The sequence below is a fragment of the Typopeltis vanoorti genome, chromosome 2, assembly GCF_054136105.1.
Source record: "Typopeltis vanoorti isolate ZY-2024b chromosome 2, IOZ_Tvanoo_1.0, whole genome shotgun sequence".
Taxonomy (NCBI): Eukaryota; Metazoa; Arthropoda; class Arachnida; order Uropygi; family Thelyphonidae; genus Typopeltis; species Typopeltis vanoorti.
In genome coordinates this window covers 30,136,252-30,148,777 of record NC_143550.1, presented here as the reverse complement: position 1 = coordinate 30,148,777, position 12,526 = coordinate 30,136,252, and positions in this window count along the sequence as shown.

Genomic DNA, 12,526 nt, shown 5'->3' with positions numbered 1-12,526 from the left:
GCATGCTCACTGTAAAAGTGAGCAACTGTAAGGAAATATGCATAAATTAAAATCATTAGGCTTTTTGCTCATTACAGCTATGATCTCGTTATATCAAAGTTTGTACTCATTAATTGAAAGCCTGAGTATATGATTCAGGTAAATTACTTACTGAAATAAGTTTACCATAAGGATGTTGTGCAGCAATTTGCTCTAAGTACAAAACTGTTCTTATAGTATTATTTGTCTGTATAACACAAATATTTAAAACATCCTGCAAATACAACTGGGATTTAACTTATAGTATGCATACTTTAGCACTCATGTATTATGTAGATTTGTGTAGCTAATGCCTTTTGATTATTAAAATCAGTGCCTGAAGTCTAGATTACACTATTTTAAGGGCTAATTAAGTCATTTTATAGATATAATTAGTCTTAGGGCTTTCTCACAAAGTTTAGCATTTTCTTCTTTTTGACTCCTTGTTAACAGATTATAAGAACAAAACAAACCACAAACAATTATAAGAATGAATACCATTGTTTTCAAGGAATTGAGCTTTAAATAATGGCTTAAAAAATGTAAACAAAGTAAATATAAAATAATTAACAACTATTTGTAAATGAAAATCTATACATTATCAGGGTTTCATGGAATTCATTGAAAATAGTTCTTTTCATAATTCATCAAAACAGTGTTCTTGCTAAATATTTTTTTTATTAACGTGACCTAAGATAAACATGGTGCAGATAACATAAGTGATTATCAAGACTTATTTTATTGTATTTTAGAAAATAATTCTATATGTACATACTACTTCATAAGGGAGATGTGTGAAAACACACAACTTATTTTTGGTTATATACTTTACACATAAAATTTTGTTTTGCTTAATTTTCCACAATAGTCTGATCAAAACCAAATTTGACAAATTTTAATTGAGATCCTGACCATTCAATTCTGTCTAACCGGAGAAAAAAAAATAACAGCTTGAATTTTTTTTGCAAATTTTTCCAAAAATAAATAAATAAATAAATAACCAAAACTGAACTGCATGTTTTGCTAATCTCAGATTATTAAATTTCACAAATTCAGGCCGAATTATTGCAATATATATTTATTTGACATGTTGTCCCACTGTAGCTCTAGAACTAGTCATATTGAAAAGAACAGCTTGACAAATTTTTCGAAAGCAAAATCTGAGTAAAATATACCTTGTGATAACTTGCTTATAGCTGAATGGACAAAATGAATTTTAAAGGTGCTTTGCATTTTGCAAAACATCTAATAAATTATCATTATTATGTGTCTTTGATTAGGAATGTAAGGATCCCATCCATAAGAGGATGTCTGGTCAATATTTTGTTGACAGTGAACCATCTAGATGTATTAACCCATTAACTTCCATGATCTCCCATTTGGGGAACAGCAATATTTTTTATGTTGGCACCACTAATTTTAAACTTTTTGAGTATTTTTAAGGTTATTATGTGTGTACATCAAAGTCTGCTCTCAATGGATGTAGTGAAAGTTTTTAGTTTGATTAAAAAATATGTGTAATAAATGATATTGATTCAAAGTTTTGCCGATAAGTGACACTTTTTTCACACGACTATTCAATAATTGAAAATCTCATATTTTATGTCGAAATAAATCATTTTCCATCATGGAGGTTATGTGCATATGTGTTCTGAAATTTTCTGTACGAAAACTGAGCAAGTTTCAAATTTCATTACTTGATAAGCTGAAAAATATGATCCCCATTTGGGGCCCACGGCTAGTGTAATGTAAAATGATTTATCATTTCAACTTATATCAAATATTATCTTATGAATACCGAGATTGTGATTTTTTATTACTTGTATGACAATTATTACTCTTAAGAATATTTTTATAGTTAGTCATTTTATTTTTCAGCATAATCATGAGTAGAAAAAAGTTTTTAACGCTAAAAGAACTTGAAGAATATTGGGACGATGAAGACCTTGATGGTACTATTGATATAGTGGAACTACCACCGGATAGAGTGGATGATATTTCAGATTTGGAAGATACCGTTCCAAATGACGTTCCAGGTTCAATAGAAATTCATGGCGCAAGATGTAACGAAGAGAGTGTAGTTCCAAGAAATAAGAAACCTAAAAAGGAAAAACCTGAATCGAGAAAGAGCATCATTCAATATTTCTACTGATGATGAAGAAGAATGCAAACAACATAAAATAAACATGATAGGAAGAGTAAAAGATAAAACCCTAGTAGAAGTTTTTGAAATGTTCTTTACAGATAATCTAGTAGACTGTATCGTACAACATAGTATATTTTGTTCTAATATACTATGTTGTATATTACATAGTACTAATTTATGTTCTCAGCAGACTGCTTCAAGAAATTCTTGGGAATATTACTTTTAACTGGATATCACTCTCTATCCCCAAGAGCAGATATATTGGTCAGAAAAAGAAGACATAAATATAGGAATTGTATGAAAATGTATGCCGAAAAATCGGTACATTGAAATAAAGAGAAACATGCATTTTAGTGACAATACAGATATACCAATAATAAATGGAAACAGGCACAAATTATTCAAAATTCGACCAATTGTTGATGAGCTGAATAAGAATTTCATGCAATTTGGAGTATTTTCCCATATTAGCATTGATGAACAAATGGTGCGTTATTATGGTCACCATTATCTAAAGCAATTTATTAGGGGCAAGCCCATTCATTTCGGTTTCAAGCAATGGGCTATGTGTTGCGCGGAGACCGGGTATTGATAGAAGGTGGCAACTATAGACAAACCAGAAGAACACTGCTTTTACTTCGATAACTTTTTCACAAGTTTTGATTTGATAAAAAATTTAAAAGAGAAAAATATACCTGCGACACGAACAGTGAGATATAATAGGATGAATAAATGCCCAATAAAAACGGACGGGGAAATGAAAAAAGAATTCTGTGGGTCTTTTGATTATAGGCTTGACAAAAGAAATGAAATATTTGGTCTTGTTTGGAAAGATAACAACACTGTTAAAATTTTATCAAATCATTTGGAAGTTCTACCGTTGGGACGAGTGTCAAGATGGTCTAGAGCTGAGAAGAAACAAGTGATAATTCTGCAGCCTAGTGCTATTGCAAATTACAATAAGTACATGGGCGGTGTTGATAAACTTGACTGGAACATACAAAAGTATCAAATAAAAATTAGAGGCAAGAAATGGTATTTTCCAATTTTCACTAATGCAGTGGATATGGCTATAGTCAATGCTTATGTCATATACTGCTTTTAGATCTTGAAAGAGTCCTCATTCAAGATCTAACAAAGCCCCCCCCCACCTCTTTTTAAAAATTTTCCTTTTAGTTTTCCCTCTTTTCTCTGGGGATGACTCTTCCATTTTGTCTGGGCCATAACACGTATCTTGATAGGGGTGGACGCAGTGTTTCTTTGAAACTTAATTCTCCCTTTTCCCTTAGACACCTCTGAACTTGCTCATCCCCGCGATATAGGTCCGAGGGTTCTCTGTACCTGATATATCTGGGAAGATATTCATTTGAGGAGGGGTTGTTCCTCCTCTTCCCTGATGCTTCCTCTCCTGAGTGAGTGTGCCCTGGACCGACCTTGTTCTCTTGACAACTTCTCCCGTTGCTGACTAACACAAGTCGGACAAGGATACATGCGAGATGACGGCAGTTCTCCAAACTGGGCCATCGGTAAAGCTTTTGCCAATGTGAGACAACAAATGATTCCTTTTGATGGAGGTCGAGCTAGCGACAGCAACCCATGAGATGAGTGAGTGTCCAGCAAAGAAAAGTGGCCATTTTGTAACGAACACACGACTTTCACGTGGCAGCAATCTACCATAGCAGAAAGATATCCCCTCACAAAGGACGCACGAAAGAACCACGACATCTTCACGTCAAGGTGGTAAAGTACCAAAACCTTTTTACCTATGTAATAATTAACTTTAGAGGAAAGAAGGAACAAGATTCTGACTAGGAAGAAAAAGAACTTTAAAGTAACTTTTTGCTCAGTGATTTAGTGACTGTGTTGGACTGAGAACTTAAGATTGTGCAGTTCCTAATTTAATGTAAAGGGGTTAAAATGACAGAAAGTTTAGTTTAGAAATTGATCTTATATTTTGTGCTATGTGTGAACTTAATTCACCCATGGAATGTGAATAGTATACTTGTCAGTTTGAATATTTCTTATTTGCTTAACTAGTGATTTAGTAATGATTTGCCTTTGACATGTTAAACTTAATTGTAATCTCTTTAGCCATTTAATAAATATGTTTTTCTATGTAAGCCTGAGTTTGTCTGACCATGAGACTGATTTTACCACTCATAAATCCACGGACCTATGCATAAGGGGAATATAAAGGACGTTAAGAGTATTTAGGCCATGACTGTATGCTAAGATTACTTTAAGCTACTTAATTCTTTTAATAAGGTTAGGTAACACTTGACCTCCGGGAAGGTTTCTTTGGACAAGAATTTTCTGTCCTAAAGCTCTGACTGGCACAGCTAAAACAAACAAATATCGTTAAAGCTTGAAAAGGGAAACAGGTCCCAGAGAGATAGTTTAGAGATTTATTCTTAGTTGGCACAGGAAAGATAATAATAGTAAATTTATAGAAAACCAACGACGTAACACTGCAGTGCTAACGGAAAAATGCCACTATTGGATTTCAGAAGAATGGTTGTGAGGTCCTACTTGAATATACACTCTCAATCTGATCCCAAAAATAGTGGAAGGCCATCCTACAGTGTGAATTTACAGAAGCGTGTACCATAAAACGTGAGAAAAAAATCCTGTAGGGCATTATTTAGAGAGAACATTAGATGGAAAACAAAGAAAATGTTAGGAAACAATGTGTAAAGTGTGATGTCAGGTTACACGTAGACTGTGTTGTTCAATGGCATTTATAAAATAATGATATAATTATTTACATGACCGTGATCCCCAAATGAGGATTTTTTTTTTAAATAAATAAAAATCATATTTTTACTTTCTATATTATAAAATTAGATATCCCATGTTTGTTTACATGCAGAAAACATTACTTCATTCAAGAAAATAATTAAAAAAAAAAAATTTGGCAGGAAATGGGTTAATTTAGCAAAATGCTAATATTCTGATGTGATATAAAACTGGAAAACATACCATGTTCCTTTTGGGGGGGGAGGGGGGGGGGAATAGCTGGTTATTCAACACTATTCACAAGAGGAAAACTTATTTCACTTTGGGAGCATGTACTTATACCACCACTGTTAGTAAAATAATAAAAATTAGTTATTTCAAAAAATTACACATATCAAAACCAGCAGTTTTGTTTTTTTTTTTTAGTTATTTTTGCTAAACAAACATCAAAAATAATTATAAAGACTGTTGTTTTTATTTAGTAAAATACTTTTTTTACAGTACTTCTCACTTTAGCTCTCAGATCAATCCTGTTTTCATAAGGATGTCTTATAATTAATTTTTTGGTGAACTCTTCATCTGATGACTTGTCTTTCAGTGAATTGTTGAGTGATATTGTTTTTTCAGTTAACTATTGATTGATGAATTGTTAAGTTAGTAAACTGCCTTTGATGATTTGTCATGCATTGAATTTTCTGCCTACCCATTATCAGAATATTTTTTAAAAAAATAAACAAACAAACAAACAAGGCAGAATTACCACAATTCAGTTAAACAATAAATGGCAAGTGCTATCTACAATAAGGGTGGTGATAATGGAATACCTATAAAAAAAAATAAATGCATTTACAAGTCTCCCAAACATTAGAAATGGATAGGCCATCATTCTGACTTAAATTAGGATGATACAACAGCTTCTTTGAACAGAACAATCATGTTTAAAACTAGTGCTATGAATTTTGGGATTCTTCCAAAAGATTCTGTATTCAGTTTTGACACACACACCATGCTGTGCAAGCCAAGATTTGCATCTGTTGCTGAAAATATGACAGACAATATTACCTGATGTTTATCAAGTTTTATGTTAAAGATAGAGTTTAGCCTTATGATAAGCAGGAAATGAGAAATGTTTTTAGGAACAAATATTAGTATAAGGTGATAGACTGGACATGCCTGAAATATAAGGAATAGGAACTCTACATTATCATAGTAACTTGTGGGATATATAGTTCTGTAAGAAATTATTTTAACTCTGCTGGATAAGTGGCAGAAGGTACAGGTATGCAGGTCATCCACACTTTGCTTTTTCACAGTGACTTTTTTTCTCCCTTAAATTTATTCAACTGTATGATGTAGCCCTTCTAGTTCATGATATTTTGTCTTTACCAGTTAATCAACTGGTAAAGACAAAATGAAGAAAACAAGAATGTGGCTTATTTACTTGTTACAGTTAGATTTTATTAGTCATTATTTTACACCAGAGAAAATTATACTGACTAGCTTTGCAATACCCATATATTCTGGTGGTTTCTTCAGGAAGAAAAGCCAATATGCCCTATTTAGAAGAAATGTTTCTTGATTTTTTGATGTAGTTTGAGCTAGAAAAAGTTGTCAAAATTTTCCATAGAGAGAGATCAGCAGAAGTGATAGAGGAGAGACTGTCCACTGCTAATACAAACAATTGTCTATAAAGACTTCTGTTCCATCCAAAGAGGCTAGATTGGAGGAAATGTTAGTCTAGTGACATCTGGTGAGAAGAAAAACTATATCCAGACTAGCAAGGATGTCTCATGGCAAGATATAATTTGACAATTTCTAAATCAAATGGACAGAATTCTTGATGTGAGTTAGAGTTCCTAATGTGATCTTGCAATTGTCCAGCAAGATGTATGGTTAATAAATAACTCAGCAAGCAGACACCATCAACTACTGAAATAAGAGAGCCAAAAGGCTTCACTTCGGCGATGCGCAATTATTCAAATTAAGTGGATATTGAATCCAACATTATTTCAAAGCCGAGTAGAGAAACTATAAGAGCTTCGTGCCGAATAGAGAAACTATAAAAGTTTCGGCAGATCCAAGCGTAAGCAAACCTTTCATAACAGGGGCAACTCGTAGTAAAGGTGAAGTAAGCTCCGATCACTATCCTTAGTATTTCCCATAATGTAAAACACAACGCCTAGCGGACATGTATGATGTTACTTGTAGTAACATTTGTAGTTTCTCTTGTAGTTTAAAGAGTAGAATAAACTCTTGTAGTTTCTCTATTCGGCTTTGAAATAATGTTGGATTCAATATCCACTTAATTTGAAAGACACCATCAACAATTGGTCTTAAAGGAATGCCATGTTTATGGATCTTAGGAAAATCATATAATCTTGGAGTTTGGGGTGAAAAGACTAAGTTTCTCTTTCAAGTGAGGTGACCAGGTTGCAGAGTAATTCATTTGTAGTCCAGGTAGGATTATGGTCAAGAAGTAAGTAGGTGGGTGGAGAAGTTATGAAAGCATAAGTTATTTTTGAATTATAAGCAGTGATGTTTATAACAATTGTTGCATCTCTCTTGCCAGCATTAAGGATAATGATATTTTGGTTTCTTCTTAAAGCATAAACAGCCTTTTTCTCCAAACTGGTAATGCTGATCTTAGGTAGTGAAGAAGAGCAGCAGAAGTTAATGAATGGCTTTTTCCATACTACGCAATATCAATTTCTGAATAAAACTAGGAGTGATTGCAAAGTTGAAGCCATTTAAAAAAAAAAAATTGAAACTTAGAGAACAATCTGACATTAATTACAACTTTTTCAGTGGAAGAGACATTTCTTCTTTAGAAGTAATTTTTTTTTTGTTAGCTGGCAAAAGAGAATAGTGCAGTTGAAAGAATGGTAAATTATACTGTTAACAACACAGTTCCATAATTCAGCATTAACCCTACTGGCAACAATATGATCCTGAAGTAGACCCAAGGAAGCTTTTTGATATATTTGATTTCTATATATATATATATATATATATATATATATATATCTTTTTTCAAAAAAATAGTCATTGATTATTCTTGAAAAGATGCAGAGACAACCATATAAATCTCTAAGATCTTAATTTCTTCTATTATAATCTTGAAGAAGCCACCAGAATATAAATGTTGCAAAACCATTTGGTATAATTTTCTCTAGTGAATAAAGTAACTAATAAAATTTTGCTATTATAAGATTCACTATGAAAGGTTGCAAACCTATTGTATGTTAATATAATTAATGTTTGAGTACAATGGATGGATTAAGGGTTAAATAATCTGGAAACAATGCTCAAAAGACCAATATATTTCAGGCTACCTATAAACAAGAGTTGTCCCACACTGGACTATAAAATTCAAAGAAAGACATTCACAAACATCTATACCTATGGGATTTGAGATATCTGGAGAATTCATTGAAAAGGCAATTAATCGAATGAACAATTCATCGAATGATAATTCATGGAATTCATTTTTGATGAACTGTCGTTCATCAAATTTTCATTTCATTTTTGATGAATCACCATGCAGAGTGAGAAAGCAATGCTACTTTAATAGGGAATTTGATTTTTTAACGATACTTGTGACATAATAATTAGAAATATATACATGTTAGCACAAGAATAATGTTTAATTGGTCAAATATTTCGGTCTGAATATTTACAGACCATCTTCAGTGGCTACATAGGAATAGTTTTTAAAAAAAAAAAACAAAGTGGAATACAAACAATTGATCATTCATACATAGAACGAGCTGTGTGATGTCATATCGCTAAGTATTAGAAGAGTAAACATTTTTAAAACATAATTAAAGATATTAATTCAAAAATTCATATAATGATCTTAAATAACATTAGACTGATTTAAAAAAAAAAAAAATGTAATGTGTTATCCTGATTAAATTTTCCCAAATTTTTGATATAGATATACAGTCATTATGATTCAAGTTAGGACGTTGAAGTAAGACCTCTACACTTTCTTTAAATAAACGTTCAAATTTGTAGTGAGATCTGTGTAGGAGGAGAGTCTTAGACCAAATGATGTTGTGGTTTGTTTCTAATCCAGATTTCTCATGTTGAATTGATGACTGATGCTCTTGAATTATTTTTCTATGGAACGTCCAGTTTGTCCAAATAAGAAAGATTACAATTACAAGGAACTTGATACACACCAGGTAGAGACAAGGTTGAGCATTTATCTTTAGATGAAGGAAAATGGTTGGATAATTTGTTAATAGGTGTAAGTGGCTGTTAGATCATATTTCTTTAAAATTCTCGAAATTGGTTCTGAAATCCTGGAAATGTAAGGAATTGGAACTCAATGTATTGAATCTTGGTTGTTCTGTGTTGGTTTGTAAAAACCGAAAAGATGTTGTGTACTCTTTTCGGAGAAGCCATTTAGTTTCATGTAATGTTTGATAGTCGAAAGTTCCTTCTGTAATAAATGAGAAGTTGAACAGTTAGTTTTGGCTCGTCATAGTAAACATTTTGTGACTCCTGTTTTTTGACGAGGGTGATGAGCAGATTCTTTGAGAATATAACGACCCGTAAAAGTTGGTTTTCTGTAAACTGTTGTTGTAAGAATACCAGAAGGTGAACGGATGAGGATGTCTAAAAAGGATAACTTGTCATCTTTTTCAATTTCCATGGTAAACTTTATACGAGGATGTAAGGAATTGATACTGCTTAAAAAGGAAGGTAAGGAGTCTGTCGTGAGGCCATACACGGTAAATTAGGCAAACTATCAGTAACTCAAGGTAAGTTACGAGCAAGGATCATCTTTTTAGAAAAATGCCGCGACAACAAGATAATTCCAAATTTTGCTAAGATTAAAGAAACCATTAAATCTCCTGATATTTACAGGAACACCAGTTTATCTTTAATCCATAATCAACTCAAAGCAGCTAAACATGATCTGGCTATTAACATTCAGCTAATTTCTGATCGCCGTATCTATTTCCACAAACTTAGAACCACATCTTTCAAGCATAGTTCTGGATGTAGCTAAACGCTCTTTACAACGTTCTTATAAAAAACAGAATCAATATCTGATTCTGAATCAACAAGAATCATCAATATCTGATGATTCTTGTTTCTAAACAAATCAAGCCATTCCAGATAATTGGATAATCAACATATCTGGTCGGCCTTTAACCGATACTGAAACACTCATCCTCTCAAAAGGACATGATTTCTCTATTGTCCCTAAAAAGATTCCATATCTAGATTTTCTAGTTAACATCGAACGGAACCTCATTCATCTGTCAAGTGAAAAAGCTAATGCTCTCCGTCTAGAAGTTGCTTCCTCCTTCGAACATATCTTCTTCTGAAAAGAAAGTTATACATTCCTTAAGAAACAACAGTCACCCTATCATTACCAAAGCTGACAAGGGAAAAGCGACAGTAATTATGAACTCTTCAACTTATAAAAGAAAACTTTCCCTTTTACTTCGAGATCACTCAACATACCAGGAACTCAATTACGATCCAACCAACAGACAACTGAAGAAATTAAATTCCCTTCTAGATGAGGTCATAAGTTTAAATATAGACACTATTGAAAGACAAACTCATTTTGCAAGGCCTCCCAGGTTTTATGGTCTACCAAAAATACATAAGACAGATATTCCTCTTTGCTCTATAGCGGATTGTATTGATTCTCCTACCTATCGCATAGCCAAATATCTAAATTATTGAAGTCACACATTGGCAACTCACGTTCTTTTTTGAAAAACTCTTCTGATTTCTTAAATAAATTAAAAAAACTTCTCTTTACAACCTACAGATCTTATGGTTGCCTTTCATATAGAATCTTTATATACAAATGTCAGCTAGTAATTCCAAAGTCTCTCAAAGAGACTGTGGAATTACTAGCTGACATCTTCCCACAAGATATTATAAAACTATTTGATTTCGTAATGCACTCTGGATATTTCTTATGTCAAATTAAATTTTATAACCAAGTGGAAGGAACAGCTATGGGAAGTCCACTCTCTCCTGCTCTTGCAAACTTTTATTTTGAACATCTAGAAGAAGTCCTGTTCTCATCTATATTCCCTCAACCATCCTTTTGGGTTAGATATATAGACGACACCTTTGCTGTATGGCCTCATGACAGACTCCTTACCTTCCTTTTTAAGCAGTATCGATTCCTTACATCCTTGTATAAAGTATATACCATGGAAATTGAAAAAGATGACAACTTATCCTTTTTAGACATCCTTCTCATCCGTTCACCTTCTGGTATTCTTACAACAGTTTACAGAAAACCAACTTTTACGGGTCGTTATATTCTCAAAGAATCTGCTCATCACCCTCGTCAAAAAACAGGAGTCACAAAATGTTTACTCCGACGAGCCAAAACTAACTATTCAACTTCTCATTTATTACAGAAGGAACTTTCAACTATCAAACAACACATGAAACTAAATGGCTTCTCCGAAAAGAGTACACAACATCTTTTCGATTCTTACAAACCAACACAGAACAACCAAGATTCAATACGTCGAGTTCCAATTCCTTACATTCCCGGAATTTCAGAACCAATTTTGAGAATTTTAAAGAAATATGATCTAACAGCCACTTATACACCTATTAACAAATTATCCAACCATTTTCCTTCATCTAAAGATAAACGCTCAACCTTGTCTCTACCTGGTGTGTATCAAGTTCCTTGTAATTGTAATCTTTCTTACTTTGGACAAACTGGGCATTCCATAGAAAAAAGAATTCAAGAGCATCAGTCATCAATTCAACAAACAAACCTGAGAAATCTGGATTAGAAACAAACCACAACATCCTTTGGTCCAAGACTCTCCTCTCCTCCTACACAGATGTCACTACAAATTTGAACGTTTATTTAAAGAAAGTGTAGAGGCTTTACTTCAACGTCCTAACTTGAATCGTAATGACTGTATATCTATATATCAAAAATTTGGGAATCAGGATAACACATTTTTTTTTTTTTTTTTAAATCAGCCTAATGTTATTTAAGATCATTATGAATTTTTGAATTAATATCTTTAATTATGTTTTAAAAATGTTTACTCTTCTAATACTTAGCGATATGACATCACGCAGCTCGTTCTATGTATGAATGATCAATTGTTTGTATTCCACTTTGTTTTCTTTTAAAAAAACTATTCCTATGTAGCCACTGAAGATGGTCTGTAATATTCAGACCGAAATATTTGGCAAATTAAACATTATTCTTGTGCTAACGTGTATATATTTCTAATTAATAGGGAATAATTATAGAACAATATGGTTTCTTTTTGTCTTTCTTGTCCAATAACTGTTTCATGTCTGTTTATGGGACTGATTTGCCTGTTTCTGGGAGGAAATTCCAGCCTACACAGGCTCCATTATTATTATTGTAACAATAATAACAACAACAATAGTAGTAAAGTAATATGTGACTTCAATATTGCAATTATTATGGAATGAATAAAAGATTCAAATAGTGAATCTGAATAAGATTCGCTGTTTGAAAAATATTTACAAGAAAATGTCGAACCGTTCCAGTTCAGCTATATTCAGGGCAACAAAGAAATAACATCTCCAAATTATGTATTACAATAACTCTCTGACTTAGCAGAATTAGTAGAAGTTGTC